Source organism: Anopheles stephensi, chromosome 2 (genome assembly GCF_013141755.1).
Source record: "Anopheles stephensi strain Indian chromosome 2, UCI_ANSTEP_V1.0, whole genome shotgun sequence".
Classification (NCBI taxonomy): Eukaryota; Metazoa; Arthropoda; class Insecta; order Diptera; family Culicidae; genus Anopheles; species Anopheles stephensi.
Window position 1 is genome coordinate 65,826,487 of NC_050202.1, and position 23,973 is coordinate 65,850,459.

At 41.0% G+C, this 23,973-nt stretch overlaps 1 protein-coding gene across 7 annotated transcripts in view; it reads right to left on the reverse strand.

Moving 5' to 3' along the window:
- Positions 1-21,949, reverse strand: part of LOC118504804 (protein slit) — a 155,648-nt gene extending 133,699 nt beyond the window's left edge. For 4 of the 7 annotated variants that reach the window (XM_036039799.1, XM_036039798.1, XM_036039797.1 and 1 more), the window contains exon 1: positions 21,819-21,949. The gene's annotated coding sequence lies outside the window, so the exon portion shown is untranslated. Of the gene's footprint in view, positions 1-20,648; positions 20,860-21,784 lie in introns of all 7 variants that reach the window. The other 3 variants (XM_036039794.1, XM_036039796.1, XM_036039793.1) reach the window with 3 other exon arrangements.
- Between the last annotated feature and the right edge of the window lie 2,024 nt (positions 21,950-23,973).

Genomic DNA, 23,973 nt, shown 5'->3' on the forward strand with positions numbered 1-23,973 from the left:
GCAATGACCATGTGCAGCACACATTTAACGCTTCTTGCAGTTTCCCTCGTCTTCTATACAATGGACCATGTGTGTATATTTTGACCTGTCCGGGCCTGTCACCCGAAACATAAATTATGTTATTTCACACACAAAAGCCGTCGCTATTTCGCATCATGGACACATTGGGTGCTGCATGCTAGGCGCTAATTGGTGCAGCAAACGTTTGCGGAATGCTTTAATTGTTACAGCTGACCTGCTGGTTTTTGTTGACCCAGCAGCATAGGAAATTCTTCAAAGCATTCCCGATACACGTTCTCTGCAATGATGGAGCATCCTTCCCGATCGTATTGAACTGGAAGCAAGGGATGTGCTTTATAGGGCGCCTGAGAAAGGAAAATTTATCGAACTTTAAGCGGATTAATGCTTGCCTTGTTGGCTGAATGCTTTTTGCCACACTCAGGGGAACGTATGAATTTCAGCAATTTTACAATGGTCTATCAATTGACGGCTATTAATTTGATCATTATTTACGGATCGACCGACCACCCTTGCTTATAAAGAATGATGCCTTTCTGAGTTTAATGATGCAGATTGCTTTGCTTTTAACTCATTTGTATTCGCACAGCTGCTGGAAATAGTTATTTTCATCTTGATTGATCTTACTCTGTATTATTTCTGATTTATGTATTATATGTGTTCCCAATTATTTCTTATACATGTATAAATGTTTTCCGAGCTATGAAAATGAATATGAAATGCTAGCTGTCTTTGATATGAATGCTGAAAGTATTAAATTTTTACTTATACAAGTACATGTTTGAAATATTCTTTTTCTTTCTTGGCACTACAACCTCGAGAGGTCTCGGCCTGCCATTTCTGAATTTCTGTGACTTAATTTTACCCGTAGTAAAGTAATCAGCTCTACGTACAGGGAGGCTATCTGGATGGAATTTGAACTAAAGTCCTGCCGTGTGAAGACCGGCGCCGTTATCCCCACGGCCAGCGGGCCGCCCCGAAATATAGATAAGTGAAATGTTTTGAAATTGAAAATAAAATTGCAACTATCTGCATTCCCCAACAATCGTACGATCCTGAATTATATATCATAAAAAAGAGTCATCTGGCTTCCTGAATGAGACTTCCTTTAGGATGCGCTTGTTTGTTTTTGCGATAAGGATTACGGTACCTTTAATATGGATCCCTTATTGAGCTGGAAGAATACCAGACGGAAGAGAATAATCAGAAATACTACAAGCCAGCAAGATCCCTACACCATCTATTTGATTTATTAATTATAACTTTCCGCTAAATCTTGTTTGCCTGGGGTTGTGCGAGCCGATAAAACCACATATTCCACAACCAGTCGAGAGTACTTCCGTTTCCGAGAGCGATTTTCCGTAGACGGAAACTCTCGAAAGCGAAGCTATTGATTTTCCGGAGCATGCATGTTTGCTACTCCATTCAAAAAAGCATACTCTAGTTCAGCTCATGGCAAAAGCTGAGGACTTCCCACAACGATCAAACGGGTTCAGAAAGGGTCTATACTTGTTGACAATTAAAACAGGTTGAAGTCGTAAATTTATATTAAAAGCATATAAAATTCTATGATACTCCATGAAGAGCTTTTCCAATATTTCACACTCTTCTAGTAGAATCGACATGTTTAAGTATTACTCTTGATGCGTACACAATGCGTAGATGATCTTTCAAACCAGACTATCTGCAGGGTCAAATTGTTCAGACAGTCAACAACCAGGAACACAGGGATGAGACTAGCCTGCCATCAGTGTCTTCTCAATCTGAAAAGTCTACCCACTTGTCTGTCGGTTTCAGTTCCAGCGTATTTTAGCTAAAGATCTCCCCCACCGACCCAAATCGGGTTGCCATCGAGAGCATGTTGTTTGTTTTTGGGGTTTAGGAAAACGATTAGGAAATTTTGCTTCTGTTCCGAGTAGAAGCGTTGTTCGATATTTATTGGAAATCCCACACCTCCCAAATGCAGTAGCAATGCGAGACACTGTGTGCCTCCCAGCTGCTCAGTCATCCATTGACGGGCGAACAAATGGATCGAAACGAACCGAATCGAACCGATTTGGTGGTGGAGATGATGCTGATCCTTCAAATAAGGAATGCACATTTAATGAATAATTTGGTTTATCAAGTGGAAGCGAGCTTGTATCGTATTGAAACGGAAATTCAATTCTAAACTTTCCACACTACGGATGAGCGTCTGGGTCTTTGCTCGGCTTTATTTAATCTGGAGCGGTACGTGCGTTCTAATTGAAAATACCTTGTCTCACAGGAAGTTGCTGCTAATGCTCCACGATTCTAGCTGTGCTTGTTTATGCTTTTTGCTTTTGTTTTTTATCCTTGTAAATTTGCTGCCAGTGCCACTCCATCAACAAAAGCCTCGCGTCTGGAGCAAAAACCCGACGGTAATAAGGGACAAAGTTGAAATTTAATTACAACCGCCGTTGGTTTCTTTCCGCTTGGGTACAACAGCATCATTCCTCCCGCGCTTTTGTTTTTTTCTTTTCCCCATTATAATTTATCCTCTCGTTGGTGAGCTTTACTTATCAAAAGTGTTGTTTTTGCGTCTACGTATACCAGAACACCCTCGACCTTCGACCGCGAAAAATCAGTCATGCAAGTATTTCATAAAATTGTTGCCTCAACCAAAGTTACACCGCGAAAACGGAGAGGTTGGTTTTAATAATTCATGCTGCCGCGAATGAAGAGGCATGTGCGCTCCTGGTAACCATCTGCGTGTTTTAATATAAAAATTAAAAAAATCATTTTATTCCTACCAATGCGCTACCATCAAGTAGAGAAAATTGGTTAATGGTGGATGGTTCTTTAGAATGAATAATTAAAGTTCATATATGTTTTAGGCAATGTAGTTTTTACGTAAATAACTTTTCCAGCTAGCAATACGGCCAGGCCGTTCCTCATGAATAAAAAAAAAACTTTTCGAGTTTACAACTTTACAAATAACAAATGGTAAGCATATATGAAGCCTATATGCGACACCACTTATAAGAAGTAAAACGATACATCAGACCAGTTAGCACAATCTCTTGTCGAAGTAGGTATCGTTATGAACTATCAATTTTAAGCCCTTTTGAATTGCTTCCTCCCAAGATGGTCAATCTTTAATTCTGAGGAAGAATCTACTTGCCAGGATCTCGACATTTTCCTATGCCAGAATAGGAAGAGAGAAGTAAAAAGGCACGAGCTGTGCCAAAAAGATTATGATTCGGCACGTTTTCCTGGGCCACGGTTGCACACCGGAAGCTCACAATAAGCGAACGGAAGCGCTCGGCCATAAGTTACGTCTCAATAGTGTACAGAAAATTGAAACAAAAACGATCCTTTGAAAGGGCGATGACGCAACACGGCTCTACTTACGACACTGATCGGGGCGCGTACGGACAGGAAGCAGCATGAAAGGCGTTAGAGGAAGCCATATCTCCTGTTTCTTATGGCAAGGAATGCTGTCTGTTGCAGATCAAGGGAATCGAAGGAGAACGCCTGTACACAGCTCACGAGTGTATGGACCAGAACAACCCTTAAGAAACCCAAAGCTATTGCAGACTTCGGCAACGGTCATTTGGACGTATAGTGTAGTGTAGCAGTTAATCGTTAGTGGAATATTTCATAACGAGACAGGACAAGATTTATGAGACACTGCACATATACTGTACGAAACGCAACCCCACTCAATTCAGGTTTAATATTGCTCTCCCCCTATCTCCCTCTCTCTCGCTCTGTCTATACGACACGTGATTGTAACGCAAAATGTAACGATAAATGTAAACTATAAATGGACGCATGGGGTTTTAGTAATTGCGAGCGTAGCACTCCTTTGCTTATACAACCAGCTGCATCTTTCATGTTCATGGTGCAAACATTCTGAAACGAATGAACCGATCGCTTGCAGGAAACAGCTTCGAAGTGAAATAAATAATTTGCTCCCAAGACGTGACTGAGGCGTATTGGAATTGATGAAGCAATAACGTGTGCTTTGTGTGGCTGCAGGACGTTACTTAGTCACCGCATAACATAGCAGTCAGCAGAAACATATTAAATTTAGTGTACTCATACCTCCGTAGTATTTGACCTATGAAATAATGTCCAATATACCTGTAAAAAAACACAAGAAATGATTTAGTATTTTAGAATGAACTTTATTATCTAATAACTTTAGAACTGATTCGTTCTTTATATATTTAAATTCATAAACCTTAATATTATCTTCTTAATTTAATCATTTTAATTATTCGTATAGAGAAAAATTAACTGTATAACCAATATGAATAATACTTTAAATAAAACAAATAGTAATACTACCAAAATACTGTTACCATACTGTCTTTAATACTCCGAACTCATTAATTATGTACACAAAATTCAAAACAATGAAAGTATATTTGTTATTAGCAATTTGAAAAATCACTCGAAAGAGGAATTGACCATCTCCACCGACAAAAAACTTCAATACAAATATTCATAATATCGCTTGACGGATTGCAAACTTTTAAGACTTTTTCCCTTGTTTCTTTGTTCTATGTCAGCTCAGACTTTCTACAAAAAGCGTAAGCTTTTTCCTAAAATAGATTGCGAAAACTTTTCAAAGCAATTGTTTTCATCTGAAGAGAGGAAAGAAAATTTGTGACGGATGAATAAATACTTTTAAGAGTACTGATGCGCTTAGCCGTTCTGACGGTATGGCAGCAGTCCGTGACTTTCTTGGCCCTTTTGGCAAGAATAAGAATAAAAAGAACGCTACACGTTTGTGTGGATTATAACTGGAAAAAATACTTCTCCCAAAAAACGCTATGCTTTTCGTAGCGCTTTTGCAGGATGTAGTACAACAAAATTTCTCTGGTCGGAAGTCAGTAATTTGGGGGTGACATAGGGTGTTCGTAATTATTTCAAAAACACAATAGGAAAGAAAGTTGTTCTTCAAGCTAAGCTTATACGCTTGAGATAACATGAAAAGATGTCCTTAGATTTTTGTCACTCCATTTTTGAAGTTCTTTTGTACAGAAACTCAGAAAATGAGTTTTCACGGAAAAGATATCGCGAGATAGATAAAAATATGTTCAAGTTACTGCATTTTGAGTTTGATTGAACATTTGAGTAGATCGCATCTTATCGCAAACACGAGCCTGTGTTTATCTTTTCAAAAACTCTAAAGGGAGCATCTATACTCTGTTTGCTACATCATGAACCTTTTACCAACGATAACACAATTTAGCTAACATTTCAACGTTTCATCGTAAATAAAGATCATTTTTCACAATCTATTTATTTGTTGCCTTTCGCTAAAAGCATGCGCTGCCTTCACCAACAAAACCCTAGACCGAAGGACAAATTTACGATTTCCAGCACCCTTTTTGTTTATGGTTTCTGTTAGCCCCGAGGTTAACAAGACGATGATTTTCCTTTAATGCTCGGGAAGGATAATGCTTCATAACAACTGAACGGGAATAAAATCTCATCCGGATCGTCTCCTTGAACGCAAAACTGATAATCCTACTACGTGTAAACTAAGTTCCGGTAAACAGGCACCTCTTGAAGGTTTTTAATAAAGCAAATTAATAAATAAATCACTGAAACAGCACCTCACATTAACATTTATTTGATTAAATAAAAACAAATAGATATTTTCGAATCAATCATTCGGACGTATAATCAATTCGTCACTCGACAAAGCTCTTTCATAATATTATTTAGATTCAACAAAACCTAGACAACACAACGTCAACCGCAAGATAAAACATCCGTAGACCGCGAATAGGATTCCGTCCCTCGGAGTTCTTGACCGACGTTAAAAATTAAGTAAAAGAAGGTAAAAAAGACAAAACTTTTCGGAGTGGCAATGTCGGAGAAGGAAAAGAGGATATATCTGAAAAAATATTTCAAAACCTTTAAGGAAATTTATGCAAAATACGAACATCAGTCAATAAACCCGACGAACGTTGATTAACTTCAATTGAGTGACGTACAATCGACTTCCGATATTATCACTCAAATTAACCTTCAGCAATCTCCCACAAAAAGCAATACGACCAACATGAACCAACCGACCGTCCGTTGCGATAATTGCGTCCATACAAGTCGCGTTTTTATCCGCTGTTCACACCAAATGTTACCGATTTCACTCATTTGCGACTGGCTATTTCGCTCTCTTCTTCAATTCCACCACAACCGAACACGAACATGAATCAACATTTTTTACGAGCATATACATCATCGGTCGCAGTTTTTTATTCCACTTTGTTGATGTGCAGTTTGTGCGGAATGGAATTTTCTCAGTGCAGAGTGCGAGTCATATCGAGAGTGTTACGAACAGTGTTTGCGGTGGTGCCAAAACTGAAACATATCCACACAGCCAAACAGAGCCAAAATCATTTGGCCAAGCATTTTTGGATTATGCTCGATATTATACTTCATTGGTGCGAGCGAGATCGATTTTCTGACCATGAAAACGAAAACAACAATGCACCAATAACCACCCATACACATTTGGCCTTCATACGGGAATGAGATCGCCTGGCGCGAAACTTTGTCGACGCTTCGACGCAGTACACATACTTTCGACACCTTCCTGTCTTGAACAGCCTCCATAATACACCAACCACTGCAACTTTTTCGCATCCTTTCCCATATTTCACATCCAACACTGAGCGAGCTGAAGCATTCCCGAAGGGCAGTACTGTGCCGTAACCTTTGTTTGCTAACTTTTGATTTATATCACTTGTGTACTCTTCTATCCATCCCACGAGATGTTGATACTTCTTTCTGAACCTAGCTCCTAAACCTCACAAACCTTTCACATTGACCATTGCCTCCCATACAAGATTGTCTTATTCGAAGCTTAAACCAACAGGAGCTACAACATCCCAGCCCAGACCGAAACTGAAAATCAAAAGACAAGGGGCTGGTTACCAAATCAAACGACATACATCTTTTCACGCTACTGCTTCTTCCGAGTCACCCGTCGACGCTCTGCTATCTCATCTCTGCCCCCTTTTGCGGGATCGAGATTATGTTTCACTGGTTGAGATTTATGCTATCAAACAGATCATCGCATGAAATATCCGTAGATGACCATTCCAGCTCTGAGGCAGCCGTCAGTGTTAGCCGGAACCCGATACGAACTGTCATCGGGGCCATTTCCCTCAGCTTCTCGTTGTCAACAGTCAGACGGTTCTGGCGTTTGGAGGTAAACGCGTCCCCCCGACGACTTCGGGAGCTAACACCACACACACACATGGTCGCATTGGATGAAGTTTGATGGGAAACCATTTTTATGATGTCAACGACGTTATATAGACGAGTGACGATGTATCATTTCGGGTATTATTTTAGCGCAACCATCATGCTCTGGCTAACACTTGCTCTTATTATGGTTTATCACGAGGAGGGGAATGTTATAAATCGGGTTAGCAGCCTAAGGTAATGTGACATGGAAGAAGGCCAATCTGCGATGTGGCAGCGAGTGGACGAGCGTAAAAACGTTGATAAAACCTGAGCTTCCACCTTGCGATACAGCGTTCCAAGAGGACACATAAACCCCACACGCATCCACGCATATCACGCCGTGGAGGGTACGGAACGATGATCATGATTGTTATCTCAGTTCTTTCATGCAACGTTCAAAATTGATGGCCACCTTAATGGCCCCTTCCTTCAGTGGCGGACAAACAACATCCATACCGTCCCTTTCTCTACTCCGAAGGTCCCTGGCATTCACTGGCAACCTGGATCATCGTACTATCCCTACCAGGCAGCAAACGAAGCGACCAAGAAGAACGCGATCACTTGATTGATTTAATAATTCCAGCCCATACTCAACCGCCATTGTTGCCCTGGTTCCGTGTAGGTCTTCCGTCAAAAATAGAGGCTGACGGGCTCATGTTCTCGTCACGAGCGATGACAGATAGTTGACACACAAAATGTATTAATCTGATGAATAGATAAATTGCGTTGATAACGGTTGGATAGTGACGGTACTGGTCGGTGGCACTACGAGTTGCGCTTGAAGGTAGCAATTGGATTAGCGATGACAACAACCAGACTTTGAGGACATATGTGCAACTCCATTTCGTGTCTTTCCTTACAGTTCTTCGATTCGGTCAACTTTTATTCGTAACCACCTATCTCATGCGAACCTCAAACGACGAACAGTCTCCTAGTTTGGCGCGATTTCGTAACACCGGTCAAGCTAATTACCTTCCCGAAGTGCCACTCCACATTTGGCCGCTTGTTTGTAAAGCTTGGCGTCAAGAAGCGCTCGAGGTAGTTTGGAAAACAAATCACTCTCTTCGAATACCATTCCCTAGCGTTTTTGTTTATCCTCGAGTTAGTTTTGTGAAATACTTCGTCTCATTGCTAGTTATTTCGGGTCATTTGACGCTGGAATCACTTAGCACCCTCCTCACGTCTTTGTTCGCCTATTGTGCTACGCCCAGCATCACTCTCTCTCTTGCTCATGAAAACCGATGAGTAAATGTTTGCTGCATCAATTGAAATAAAACGCATAGGCGAACCCACTCGTGTGTTTCAATGGTACATTCCGAGGCGTGGCCCACAAGCCAGTGCGGTGCATACCTACGCTCAACAAGTGTGCACTGTCACAAAATTTGCTTTTACTATTAACCTTCATTATTACCACGCAATCAACAAACAGCATGAATTATCATGGCATTCTCCTGTAAGACTAGTGGGAAACTATACACAATTGGTTACGTCTCAAAAGTATGAACTTAACCTGATAGAGGACCATCTTCTATAAGAGTTCCATGGGTTTTGTTTTGATACAACCAGATGCAGAAGATACAGAGATGTTTTGAAAGAGAAGCGCTTCATCGGAAGTATCCCTTGACCGATATTCAATCCTAAATTTGTCCTTATCAATGCTAGCATACATTCGACACGAAGTGTGGTTTTCTGTAATGCATTCGACACTAAAATCGTAACCAAACCACGGTTACCTTCATACCACATTCGTTCCACCCTAGAATGTTCTGACGGTTTCAATGCGTTGTGGTTACGCGGTCTTAGATCGATTTTCATACCACTAACCCCCTCTGATAGCTTCCACCAGTTCGCCTTGATTTCATTCTGGCCTGCTGTCAGATTATCTCAAATATTCCACCGCTCTCCTTCCGACGCATGTGTATCATGTATTGCCTCCCAAACAGTGTACCACTATTCCAATCCATTCTGCTCCAACGTTTTGCGTACGGAAACAGTCGGTAAAAATATCTCTTGATTGTGCCAACAAAATGACACACTTTTTCGCGTGTCTTGTAAACGGATGCCAATGTATCCGGTCAACGCCAACCATTAGCCGATGCCGAAACCACACGTCTATACGAAAACACAACCGTTAGACTCAGACAAACCTGCGAACATATGGGTGTTGGAGTGGACGGAATAAGAAGGAACTGATTTCCCGTCACGATAAATCGAGAAATATATTTTCAACCTTCAACAACTTCGCGAGCCCTTTCGAAGTTCCCGTTGCATACGCCAAACTGCCTACGATGAGTCGTGAGTGAACTTAGTACGTTTATGTGCCCGTTTCAACTTGGATCATGCGATTTCTACCGGTTCTCATCTTGCTCCGAAGAACTCAAGCGATTTAAGAAGTGATTCGAATGAAAACACCCATCCAAAGGCAGTATTTTACGAGTTACACCGTTGATACATTCTCCACAAACGTCTGGGCAGCCTTTGGTGACTGTATTTGTCACAGAAAAGGCGCTCATGCAACTTTTTTGCTCCTCTGTCGCCATTCTGTTCGGAGTGTTGATGTTCAGTTGGACGGTGCTCGCATGCTGTTCACTACAACTACGCTGGCTTACGTGGGTGTTAAAAGTTGCTCTCGATCAAGCTGCCCAGACCGGTGAGTTCCGTTCATTCAACCTTGTGTGCAGATCTTAAGAGCGAAAACTACGACCCAAAGATTCATGATCTTCCTGGGCGCAGTTCAACTTGGCTGCGTTTAGTTCACATTACCCGAAACCTTACCGATATGCTTTATTTTTATATTTGCTAAACTTCTAGGCAGGTTAGAACGAATTCCACAAGAATACCAGTCCTTCGACAAGTGCTAGAGCATGAATCAATTGGACACCAATTTGAAAAACCAAACCGCAATCGTTCGAAAGCAATTTCGACAACAAAAGCATCCCGCAGGCTACTTCACCATCCAGAAAGACAGAACGAACGAGAACAACTCCACAAATAACAAGACATCTTACATCACGATCAACCATCAAACGCCACCACTCACCCAGTTACACAGAATACACCGCATTGAACGGCAGTAACAATTGGTAACAAAGCACTCAAAGAAATCCAGGACAAAGGACCTCCATTTCAGGATATGGTATAATACAGGGCGAATGCCTGATAAAGGATCTGTTGCTGTTGCTCGAAGCCAAGAAAACGAGACCCTCGTTGGGCGCTGTAGAATCCCTTGTTGTATTCTTGTGAGTATTGGACTTCGATGGTTAGAAAAGGACACAACCAAAAGGATCAAAGCGCGTGATGGCGAGGGAAGATTCTTCGCCTGAAAAAGATACAAGGCGCTAAGGCTAAACGCTTTTGTACACGAAAACTGCACGCGCTCCTACGCTTGCTTCCTATCCACCATCTCCAACATGTGTTCCAGAGCATGCATGAGGACGATTCTTTTTGTCCTTAACACAGCGGGTTGTGTGATGCAGCACAGCAGGTGTAAGCCTTCTTTTTTGTACGCTTTTATCGATTATTCTCGCCTGGAAGGAAGCGACCGGGTCGGAAAAACACCCACAGACCTCCCTTACATGTCATATTTCCCTGTAAAATACTTTTTATGGCCTCTAGTGCCTCATCGAAGCCCTTTCCATCGCAATCAGCTACGTCACCATCACCAACCATCATCCATATCGGAAGCCTCTATACTTGCTAGCTTTTGTCTTACTCCTTACACCGCGTCTATCGCTAAGTCTTTTTCTGATTCCTTGTTTTCGATGACTGTCCACAGCCCTTTTGTCGTCTCTTGAACTCCACAGGACACCATCCATTTTCATAATGATCTGTAAATTTATGTTTATATTTTCAGTATGACAACGATCCGTTAATGCACCTAGAAATTTTCAACGAAGTCTAGAAATAGGGACAGATTTTTGTTTTTCGTGGTATTTCAACCATGTGGATTCATGTTGCAGCTGTATCATGTATCTAACCAATTCCATCAAAAATCTACATTAATCGGTAGGGGACCCTAAGGAAATGTTCTGTACAACAGATAATATTAAATCGTCGATACACAACATCGCATCAACCCTTCCCTTCAAAACCTCAATCGATGCTCAAACCCAAACTCGATTTAGAATACATTCTTCTGGACACAGTCCGCGGGGCAAAAGTTTCGAAGCATTCCATCCCACAACGAATTCCTCCAGAATCATCTGCACTCAACTCTTGACGACCCGATGACATGCGTCCATCGTGCTTCGATTCACGGAATGTTGCTGATCCTATTGTTTTACACCGCCAACCGAAGGTCATCACTCGTTTAATGAATGAATCGCCAGCCACCAATAGCACCCAAGTGCAACCGTTCTTGTCCTCAAATGTGAACACTCGCACAGGATGGACGAGACGATAGACCCCGTTGGACATAAATCATGCTTGCAGCAGGGCAATGACAGAGTACTACGGAATGCCAGTCCTTCCAACGATGCAAAAGGAGCTGAAATGTTCCTTTTGCCGGGTGCAGTACCTGTGATGCTGCAGATTCATTGCAACTCATTTATCATTTCGTATGTCTAGGTTTTCTCGCTCGCATCCAAAAGCGTCACGACGGAAGCGCTTGTCCCATTGATCATTTGAGCAGCCTTTTGCGGGATAGTGTGTAATACTTCAAACATCCTGCACTTACTTCAACGAACACCCGGATGGAACAAATTGCTACCGGAAACTGCAGCTACCAGTGATCCTATGGACAAGTTCCGGATCAATCTGTCATTATGCTTCACGCACTGCACAATCAGAATCGGATGTTGAGTAACCTCAAGGGGCTGGACATCGACAGATATGAAAGTGTAAAGAGATTTTTGGCTGTAAAATGTGTGATTGAAAATCTCATAAACTCAACGCCTAAGATACTTATCATATAATTTAAAACATATTTTAATGACTTCATAATTTAAAAGAACTGGAGTGGATATATTGACCATAAAGTGTTACACATACATTCTCATTTCTTCAGTATCCCAAATGCGACCTAAATCTAATGAATTCCCTTTAAATCATTTCAGAACTGCTACAGGTCTTAATCTCCGTAGGTGGTCTAGTTCCTTCTTCATTCCTCAAGCCATTAAGACCAAATTGCTGACTTATCCTACACGTAGCAAAAATTAAACCCACTGACCATGTTATACAATAAACTCTATGTTTTATTACACAGTTGTCGGATGAAAAGGGACATCAAGGCAGAGGTTTCTTTTGCTCATGCCTTCAAATTAAAGAACTCGTTTCTCATCGCTAAACTGGTCTTCTTCTATGTTACGTTTCCATTCCATTCCAGGCCCGTGATTTCAAGCAGGCTGAATCGGCACTCAAAATTCCTCAACCGTAGACGACATGTCGCGCTCGATGAAGTTCTTCACCGGGATGTCTATCGAAATCCGCACCAGCCAACGCGTCTCACAGTTCCGCCATTGGAGTGTGCGTTTTGACAGCACAAAATTGATGTGGAATTTAAATCGTCGCTTAATTAGACAACAGATCGTCGATTTGAAGCCAAAACTGACTTGTTTTTCTTTTTTCTGCAAACATACATAGCTGGATGACTGAACCAACACGACAAGCCGATGAGTGTTTTTTCATAGCGATCTTTATAAAAACTGTTCAAATTATTTTCAAAATCAACTTCATTTTTTATTCAAATTAAAAACAACAATTTCCAACATGATTCGCGACGACATATTCATAGCAACAAATAAAGCATAAAAAATAAGAATTTGAATAGAATTGAACAAATCTTTCGAAAATCTTTATTTTTCTCTTAAGCAAAAGCAAAACTACATCAACATTCGTAGAACGTGTTACCATTCTACGCAATCGTAAGTTGATCAATCATTACACACCGTTCAAAGCTCAGCACCATTCAATGGAAATCACGATAACAAATGGTTCCAGCACCCAATTTTTATCACATCGAAAATCTAACCACATCGTTTGTTATTTGCTAGAAAATTACGATGGATTTATTGCTTCTCAACCCCTAAAAAACAATATGAATTATCTACCACTTAAATATTACTTTCCTGCCTCACCCCATCTGCGGTCCTAATCACTCCTAAGCAATAGACTCACGCATCAAAAGCGAAAGCCCTCAGGTCATATTTTCATTTTCCTATCATCCTTCGTCACTCCATCCCTCGGCCATGGGGCCGTCTCGATGATCGTCTGGAAGTTCTTTGCCCTCCCGGTATCGTAAAAGTCTCAAGCACTCTGCCATCATCATCATCACCATAATTGGCATATCCATTTAGGTCTAGCCTGGTTCTGCCCTGCGCTAGCTGCCATAAATACGCTGGTATTGGGAAGAAAAAAACCAAAACACAAACATTACCACATCCAGAGACCTACCTGCGAACTAGGACTTTCTTAACATACCAAATCAAAGAGGTGTCTGCAATAACGCAAAAACCTCAAACACACTTACTGAAAAACAAAACTGTTGTCTGCTTTTAGCTGCAGTATTAGCTTTTAAACGACTCCTTCCAGCACCCCATACAGAAACAAACACGCACAACGTTACGGCATAATTTTGTTTATTTTAAACATCCCACTTCCTTCATCTCCGCTCAGCGTTGGCGACGACCGAATGGCAATAAAAATCATAGAAACCGTCTCATTCAATAACACCATCAGGATGTGCCGTTGTCCTGGAGCCGACGACAGTCCCAAGGATGGCGTGGACAGAGCGTCAACGAGGACAAAACAGGGGCTGAGATACGTCCTGGAGGAACACAGGACAAGGAAACCGTTGCCATCGCTAAAGCAACATCGGTCGCCGCCGATGGTAAAAGCTACAGTATAATTCGATTGCGGGTTCCTTGCGGTTCCGGATCCTTGCATGTCGCATCGGTAGAGGAAGACTCTACCTTTTCTTTTAACAGACACCGAGACCACCCAGAACAGGAGGAACTCTTGTTAAGGATATTAGTGTCCTGCCTCGTTGCTAGACCATTCCCCCAAGGTCTATTCCAATGTCTTTTGAATGTGTTTCATCACGCAAAGGACGAGCCGGAACGTTCGTCGCGGTACGTCCTACTCGGTTCGTGTGGCCTACTCTATTATTAAATGTAATTTATTTTACTACAGTTGAAAGCCACATCCCGCAGCCACTATCCGCAAGAAAAATTTAATTCTTGGTCCGTCCTTTTCTATATTCACAATTCGGTAGTCCTCAAATAAATCCTATTCAACCTAACAAGGCATTCGTGTTACATAGAACGCCTTACTCATTTATACACCATTAAAACATGAATAGAACCCTTGTTCTCAGTTGCTTTTCAATATCTAGAAATGAAACATTTTACCACGAGACACAAATACGCAAACACATTCTCTCTGCAAACTCTACCCGTGCGATGGATCATTAGACACACAGAGTTCTTTCACATTCCTGCATTTGGAGGGCTTCGTACTGGTTGCCTTGTGCCTGATGTTGCAAAAGCTCAATCCAGACACAAGGTGAACGACTGGTTGCTCAGACACTCACACGCTTTGTACTACAAATTATATTTATGCACTGGTTTACTCGCGGAAGCCTCTGAAACATGCTGCATTTTCATCGTGCTTCGTCGTGCGGCTAGACAAACCGGCACTTTCCTCGGTTGAGTAAACTCGTCCCGGTTCTTTGGCAAGCTTGCAAGAGGGACGATGAGTTAATGTACTTAGCTGTCGAGTGTTCACTCGTTTGCTTCGGCTTCTGTCAGCTTTCAGCGGGTTGCGGATTCAATTTCAATTTTTGGTTACACGCATGGTGCAGTTTCCTTTCATTGTGGTAAACTGGAAAACAATTTTCCATCCGAAACTTTCCACTGGTACCAACACGTTCATTCTAAAGAAAGAAGGCACTCAGTGTGTGCCCCTTGCACTATAAATCCAATTAAAGCTGCTAGCGACTCACATGCAATCAAAACACCTTTCTGACCAACACCAACATTCAAGGAAGTAGCGGGATTTTTAACAGTTTTTGATTTTTTTCACACCGAATAATGCCCTGTGTGCAATAATTCGTAATCATCACATCTGAAACTATACCGTTACCATTTAAGACACCTACTGATACTTTAATCAATGACTGATGAAACATATCAGGGTCTAATTGCATATATTCATGGCCCAAAAAAAAACAAAATACTCTTTCAAAACTTACTCATGAATAACGCATTACACGCCAAGAAAATTCTACAGCATATCTGAAGTATATTAACCGAGCATGCCCGGGATAAGGCTAAATACAAGGGAGGAAATGCCTTGGTAATTTCTTTGTTTATTTTTTGTTTTTGGCATTTGTATTTCGTCAGCACATGCGGTGCTGACAATACGGCTTCTAGCAGTCATAATTAATAAATAAATAAATAAATAAATCTGAAGCATATTATTGGCGGTTCAAACTGTATACTTACTCTTACTTTCGCTTTACTGGGATTTATCAAAAAACAATTTTGAACTTCAAACATAGTAAAGCGCTCAACAAACATATGTTGAAGACGAGAAGAGCATCCGCATCCAAAGAATTTGCATGGCACATTTGCCTAAGTTCGGCGATGACCTCAAAGGAGCTCTCAGTAAGAGAGCAATTTTGAGCCTCAATGTCAAATAGTCTTTATTTGTTGAGAGTGGCATGCATAATGACTGGAAAGTGCCCCGCATTATGCAGTTTGTTGCAAATTACCCTGCCAAACATATGTATGAGTGTCATCTCCTGTATTTGTTTCCATGAAATGGAACAAACAGCTCGAAACAAAATGAGATAATAAGCGATTGTTAGCGACAAGCATGAAAAGTGATTAACCTATTGAATCTGCATCACTTGAATCCGGTCTTTGTTTTATTGAGCCAAAACATATTCAACGGTTTTCGCCAAAATGTTATTAGTCGTTTGTATTCTTCTTCATTTAACTTCATACTGAATATTTACTGATTTATAACAGTGGCGCCAGTCCCGAAAAATAAAAATCAAGTATCAATTCGCTACTATCATATCACTCCTTTCGCAAGCCTAGTTCTCTAGAAGTGGGTAGGGCAGCAGCAGTAACGAGTATCTCATGATCTCAAATAATATCGCAGATTACGTCGGTGCCATGCTAAGGTATTCTGATAATTTTCCACAGCGTACAATCCTGTTTCCCATCAGTAAAATCCAACCATAAAACATTAACAAATATTTCAACACAACGCCTTCCGACAATTGGGACCTCCTGTGATGAAGAGAAATTATGCTTAGAGCTGATCTTCCATGGCATCTCGAACGTGCTCAGACGATCGTTTGTTCGCCTTATAGGGTTGTTGGAAAAACGTGATCATAAATTTATTATTCACCATATCCTGGGCTTTGCACGAAACGAGAACCTTGGTGTGACTTAGCGCATACCACCTCCCGCCTCTATTGTGCTTCAATTATTGTTCCCATGAACATTTTCGAGCCAGAAAAGTCCCTAATATGCTGGGTCGAGTCGAAGCAAATTATCACAAGCTTCTATTGGTCTTCCCGAGTACAGATCCGTGTGCATGTGTTTGGAAACGAAATAAGTTCAGTGTCTGTTGTTTTGAACCCTCTTACTCTAGCTTAGCATGGAATAAAGTCAGGGTCAAATCGACATTCCTTCCGTTACAGAGCAGGAAGCTGTACGTGGCTTCGTATAGCGTACAGGCAACAAATTTCGAATTAGATCCGGAACCATTCCGTGTTTGTTTCTTTCCGAAGAGACCGACTTTCGGTGGGGCATGATGGTTGAAAGGCGTGAAGGGATTAGTCGCACACCGGGAGTTCTCTCACTCTTTTGTTGCCCTCACGTTCCGGCGTCGGAAAATCAACGGGGACTATCTCGCCCCTTGCTCACATCCAGCTCGATTGTAGCAGCAGCTAAGCATGCGGAAATATTAACCGTCGAAACGGAAGCTGCCGAGACTCGTAGCATTCCACAGTGGGAGGGAATATATGCTGGTGACAAAAAACGAACGATGGCCTAATTGATCCAACCAGCTCAGCATAAAGTCTGCTTTTGTGGTGCAGAAGATCTATTTGTTCACGGAAAGATTCATTTTGTCATTACAGATTCAATTCATTCTCTTAACAACATTGCCAAGTGAAACTCACAATGTATAGATCAAAATACCTTAAACAATCACACGCACAAACGATCATATAATCCTTAAAAGACCAAATCAATACATGAATCTCATCAAAAACTACAACAAGCTAGACTAATCAAATGCATACTTCCTTCAACACTTCAATCTCCTTCTGTATCCAAAGCCAACTCATCCAAAACAAATGAGCTCTAATGATAATGCCACCAAATTGAAACGTTGAATATTCCATCAGAATTCGAGCTTCCGTCGCTGAGCGTCATTTTCCGAAAATTGAATAACTAATTTTATCGATCCTTAAAACTCAGCCTTCCAGCGGTCGCGGCACAGCAGCACTATTGAACCATTTGCTACAATATGCGCCAACACCGCCAACCAATGCCGCTAAAACATGCATAACAACCGTCTTTGAGCGATGAGGGAAAACCTTTTGAGCAATCGCTATCGTCAAACCGGGCGTCACGTTTTACTTCCTCGTCACGTAACCTTCAGCCTTCCCGCCAAAGATCCGGTGCAAGATTTTCAATCACACCTTCGGAACACACCAGCAACTACCAGCATTTACCAACTTTTCCGGTGAATTGCCATTTACGGCATAAAAAAAAGATACCGAAACGAGCTCAAACAACCTGCCAAAGCGAACACTGCAGGGATGGAAACATATTCGCACGTCACATGAATATCAAATGAGTGTTTGAAGTAGCGAGGCTAAAAAGTCGTTCGCGGTTCGCCTGAATCTGCGGTTCGCCTGAATTTGGCAATAAATGCAAATGCTCACCGTTGCGGAATTCGTGAGTTACATCACTTTAATAGCTCAATTAGTCTTTTGCTTTAGACGATCTCCAGAACATCTTATTGCTAGTGCTGTTCGGATCAAACCCAATAAATTTCCAATCAGTTCAAACGGTCTTAAATACTGCATTCTATTAAAACTAACCATTATTGATCCACATCTCTTCTTCTTTTCATAAGTATGACTCTTAATTCATTCATGAGCATAACATGTAGATTCCTATGCTTTTGGATCACATTTACCCGATCAATGTCAACTGTGATAGTTACGTCGCTGTTGTCGGAGTGCTTGGAAGCGGATGTAATTAGTCTTGCTGGTGTGATTGAATTGGAATTTCGATCAAATTCAATCCGCTCACAGGAATAGCCACTTAAACGCCTTCCTTTCTCAGTAGCTCACCGCTAGACACAACCACTTACGTTACACCCACTTCCGGTGACATGAATTTGACTCCCAGCTTACGTAAATCCGAGCTCTAGTCATCAGAGGAATGATGACCGAACCTTTCAGCTATCGACCTTCTACACCCGCACTTCATCTTGCGTGTTGGGATTCTCCAGCGAAGGTGGTCACGGGGAATGGATTTTCGCAAACAGCTTTTTTCCTAAACATCGCAAAAATCACCAGAATGCTACAGATATGGACTCTTTTGTTTGCAAATCCAATTAGTAACGCAATGTTAAACGAAATTCGACGAACAAAGCCCACCTACCTTGTCTTCTTTCTTATGCTGCTTTTGCGATAAAAAGCCGGATACATTTCCAAAGCAAACAACAACCATTCTTACATAAACCCCCAAGTAAGAGCACGATTCCGAAAGTCCTACCGCAAACCGTTGTAGATACCGTGCAGTAGAATGGAAAACGAAACAATCCAACCAGATATAACATCGTTCAGCTGGCACCCATAACATAAAAACCTACAAAACGTTCAACGACACACAACGTGATGGAATACAACTTCGAAATAGACTCCACTACAAATGTCTTCCTGCTGTTTTCCAAATCATACCGTAATGATGCATGCATGATTAATGATTGCTCACGTTCCTAATTGGCCCTGCAGTGTGTTCCACGGTGTTTTACCGATTCTCCAAACAGTGAAGAAAAATCGATTTTTCCACGTTGGACACCCGCTGAAACATGCTGACAGGCATTAACGTTTTGCATACCCGAATCACATTTGAACAAATAATGAAACAATCAACCGTGTTACACAAAAATCAATCATGCAAAACCTTGGAACATCAAGAGAAATGGAGGAAAGCAACATTTTCTCAGAATTCTTTCGCATCCTACCTCAAACCATTAGGAACAGCAAAACAAGAGCCGACCTATCTGGAAAGGAATCTATCAATCAAATCAAATGTTCCCGAAATGCATAATTTCATCGCGCGTTTGTATATTTCAACCATGGGTCCAACCATGGCAGCAGCAGCGCCTCATATTCCGTAAGCTTTTGATCAGAAAAGGAACCCATAAATTTGCATACGTAACCGACCGTTGAATCGTATAAATTCCCAATAGCATTAATGATTTTCCTAACACAATACCTCACAATATCGTGCCGCTTTGCCTTTGCAACATGTCCTAGCTTTACCAGCTGTGTTTTAAATCATCTTATTAACACCTAACCGGTTACAAAATGCAGCTAGCATTAATCAGGAAAATCGGATCGGAAACGACAGATTGACTTCCGGTTGCGATATCGACGAGGCGAAAACATACGCCAGATCGTTCTTGCAACATCAACATAAATCAGTATCGCTAATCCGGATGAAGCGTTTCCCTTATTTTCGCTTCCGTCTCCCGTCCTCTCCAACTCCAGCTCTATCGTTGCCTACAGAGGCATCCGAACGATCGAACAGTAACAATCGAAGGGCCTTTAGAATGGCCTTTTCTTCCAATCGATCCTTTTTGTCTGCCTCGCGTGACCGTATCCATGTGACAATTTCACCATTTTTTGTGTTATCACCAACGTACAAAAACTTGAAAAGGGATAACAAAGACACACGTCAATGGGAAAAAGTTACGCCCGAAGGTTACTTACAAGTTACTCCAAAACGGCTAGAAAGCCAATTTCTTCATGTTCCGAAAATTCGATAAAATTTTCCGTCGCCCGCTGTCTGAACCGGCCAGAAGCGGAAGAAAATGAAGCCCCATCGGCAGGCCCATATCGACACTGTTGGACGCTTTTTTTAAGGCTTCAAAATTGATCCACACGACATGGTTGTTTTATTTTGCATCATGCTAAGCAGCAGCATGAAAAATATTATCACCGGCAACTGTCACATTTGACGAGGGCATTCGAGCTTATGTTTCGGAATGGGCGGAAGTTGAAAGGTTAGAAATCAACGATTATCACGAGACGGGCAGTAGTGGAAGTATAATCCGTGCATCCCGATCATAACAAACTTTACCTTTCGTTTTCGAATGCCATTGACAAACGAAAATGGCTGAGGAGTTGTGTACCGTACCTTGTTCTTTTTTTCCGGGTGTGTTGATCAGCTGTCATCGGGTTTCGAAGCGTATCCGTGCGCTAGGGACGACTTTATTTCCATGGAGTGTCATCAGCAACGAAGGTATGTGATATGTTGTTGAACCATCCTGTTTGACTGCTCTAGTTTCTTTCGACTTTCGCCATTAGGCAACACTTTTCCGATTTCCATCGAATCGAGTTTCACACAACTATTAAATACATCACGTACAGCATTATTTTTCCCAAACTTTTGAATACTGTTGTTGAAACCCATAAATAATTTTGTATTCCATCTTGCACTTCTCACCCACCGGCAGGATGCTCATTTTCTTTCACTCATTTCTTCATCAAAACACGTACTGTGTGACCTCAATTGTGATGCACTTTTTTATGACTCTTGAAGACTTGTTACGCTTGGATCACGGCTTATTTCTTTCAATATTCCAAGTACACAATAAACATATCTCTCTTGCTGCCAAATCACTTGTTTCGTTTTGCGTAAGACATTTCTTTGTTTCATGTAAGTAGCATAATTTGCACATCTTTCACAGTTGAACCTTTTTCCCCATTCAAATCAAAACACACACACACATAATGCACTAAACATTCGATTTACTTTATGAAACACTTTGTACGATTCTACAACATCATCTGGTATTATAATGAACTTCGAGACGCGACATTTTCATTTTATCTTCCAATAAGGCCATTCAAACATAAACTTACAAACACGTATGAGAACAATTCATTCACACACTTCAAAAACAAACATGCATTTACAACACAGTTGAAGCTTCAATTCACAATAAAAACCACTTTCAGCGAACCGTATAAATTAATGCCGCTTGCCGCACGAATAATTTGCTTCATATCAAGCGAAATGCTTTGGTCAAGAGAGAAACGAAAACCGCATTGGCAAAAACACACCGGTCACGAAGATGAACGCAAAGACAAATGCGTCCCACAGCAACAACGGCACGCCGCCGCCATTCACAGCATAGCCTGCTTTCTTTCGATGGCCATTCGCTTCCTTTCACGGCGAATTCAGGTTGCTTCTCAAGGCAGCAGGTTACCACAAAATCATTATTCCACCGATTTCTTCACGCATAGTAAAATGAGAACTTTTATATATACTTCACTGAGCTATCGGACCGCTTATCACACAAACCTTCAAATATTTTGTTCACTTTTCGGCAATCAAATAACTACACAACAACCACGCTAGAACGCACGTTCAATATTCAAGCGGACGAGCGTCATGCACTGTCCTACACCAACCAAAATTTCAACTCGACTAATGACACAAAACGTACAACAATGCTACGCTTCCAAACACACACCCGGGCAGCTACAACTGTTCGCTTCGGTTCGTGTTCTCTTCGAGCACGCCGCGCTGAATCGTGAGCGAGATAGAGAGCGACCCACATGTTGAAGTCGCTTCTCACTCACTCGCGAAGAGTTAGGCAAGCGCTGCACTGCTGAGCAATGTTATGCGAGGTGCATTCAGACGCACATTCGATATGAAAAACATACAAAACAACTCAAATGTTTATTTACTCTTACATTATGATCGCTTGAACCGCTGCTACTGTTGATAAAATATGCATATATTTTATAGAAACTTTTATAGTAAATTACAAATAGCTTTTTATTTCATAAAATTATGTTAAAATTATTATATTCAGTTTTTTAGAATATCATAAACAAAATACAATTATCATCAATGGGATTTTTTAAATAATGTTTAAACCATATTGCTTAACACCAATACCTCTCGAGTATGTTTTGATCATCTCTGAGAGAGGAAATCGAGAGAGCGAACGTCTCGTCGAACGAACGAACGTGTTTGTCGGGTTGAATACATAAACAACATAAACATAAACGCTCACACACACCAGTACACCACGCCTCACCGGCTGAATGTTGTCGATAGCGATTAGCTTTGGCTTGCTCTAATGCTTATGATTTATTTTTTGTGCAATTTCAGAATAGAAAAGGATAATTATGTTATTAGATCATATTGTTTATTCTAATTTTATATTTATATGTCCAGTATTACGGCTCGACGCAGTCCTGTCAAACAAAAATGTCAAACTAAATTGTGAAATTGTAATGAATCTGGATTTATTTAAACTGTGTACTTTAATTTAATTACGGCATATTCCATAATTCATAGTCTATTGCGCGTATAAGGTCAGCGGGAATATTTCAAACTCCAACAAAAACAAGCTCGATTTTTCTGATTACGCAGCATCAATATCGCTCTTGTACGTTGTGGTGCTACGCAAAACACGCTTTTCATCCGGTTAATGTTTACCTTTTTCCTGTTCATCACATACGACGAGTGCATTGCAAAAAATGACCATTCGAACCATATCGCAACGACCTAGCTCGGTCGAAGCGCCTCGGTATTCGTCACGGTGTGTGTTCCGTTATGCACTGCATCGTGCCCAACCATGCGTCGTCAGCGTGTAGGATGCATTTCATTGATTAAAAGCTTAACATAACGTCAGCATGCACCTTCGAGTGCCACCCTCAAAATGTAAAAACCATTTTGTTTTTCAATATTAACTTCTCTTTGTTCATGGTGGGTTTGGCGCAAACTGATATGAGCAATTTACACAATGCTTTTGGTTGCATGGTGTTTAAAAGCTGTAGTTTATATGTAAGCATTTTAAATATGAATGAGGGCTGCCTTTTATAATGCAGCCTTATTTGAACGAACGGTAAATTGTTGGCATGTGAACAACGGCCAACAATTAAGATATGCGGTCCAATCGTTCTACTTTGAAATGGCAAAAGCAGGAAATGAAATTCATTATATTTTATGCATTCGTCACTAATGAATACTTTATTTTTTTCGGTAAGATATTCTGAAAAACCACAACGTCACAAAATTTACGAAGTTAATTTTGAAGTTTTTGTAACGGAAAAAAACGTCAACTAAATTTGGCAGACCTTTGGGATTTAGTGACCCTTAGGAACAGTTTGGAAAAATCCTTTTTTTATTTAAATACAAAATTTTATGCACATCACACAATGAATTTAAATGACCTGCAGAACAACGGCGTTTAGAAAAGTTAAAAAAACACATAGTTAAAACATATCACTGATGCTCCTATGCCAATGAATACTCCCACACAAACAACAAACACAAAGAAATCCCCGCAGTGAAAAAAGATGATGAAGAAGAAACGGTCCAAAGAATCATCTGATAAGCCGTCACAAAAACAAACATAGTTTAAACTATTTCAACGTCGCTTGTTTCAAAATATTAAGCAATTTATGGCATTTAAATAAAACGGAGAAGTCGTGACAGAAGG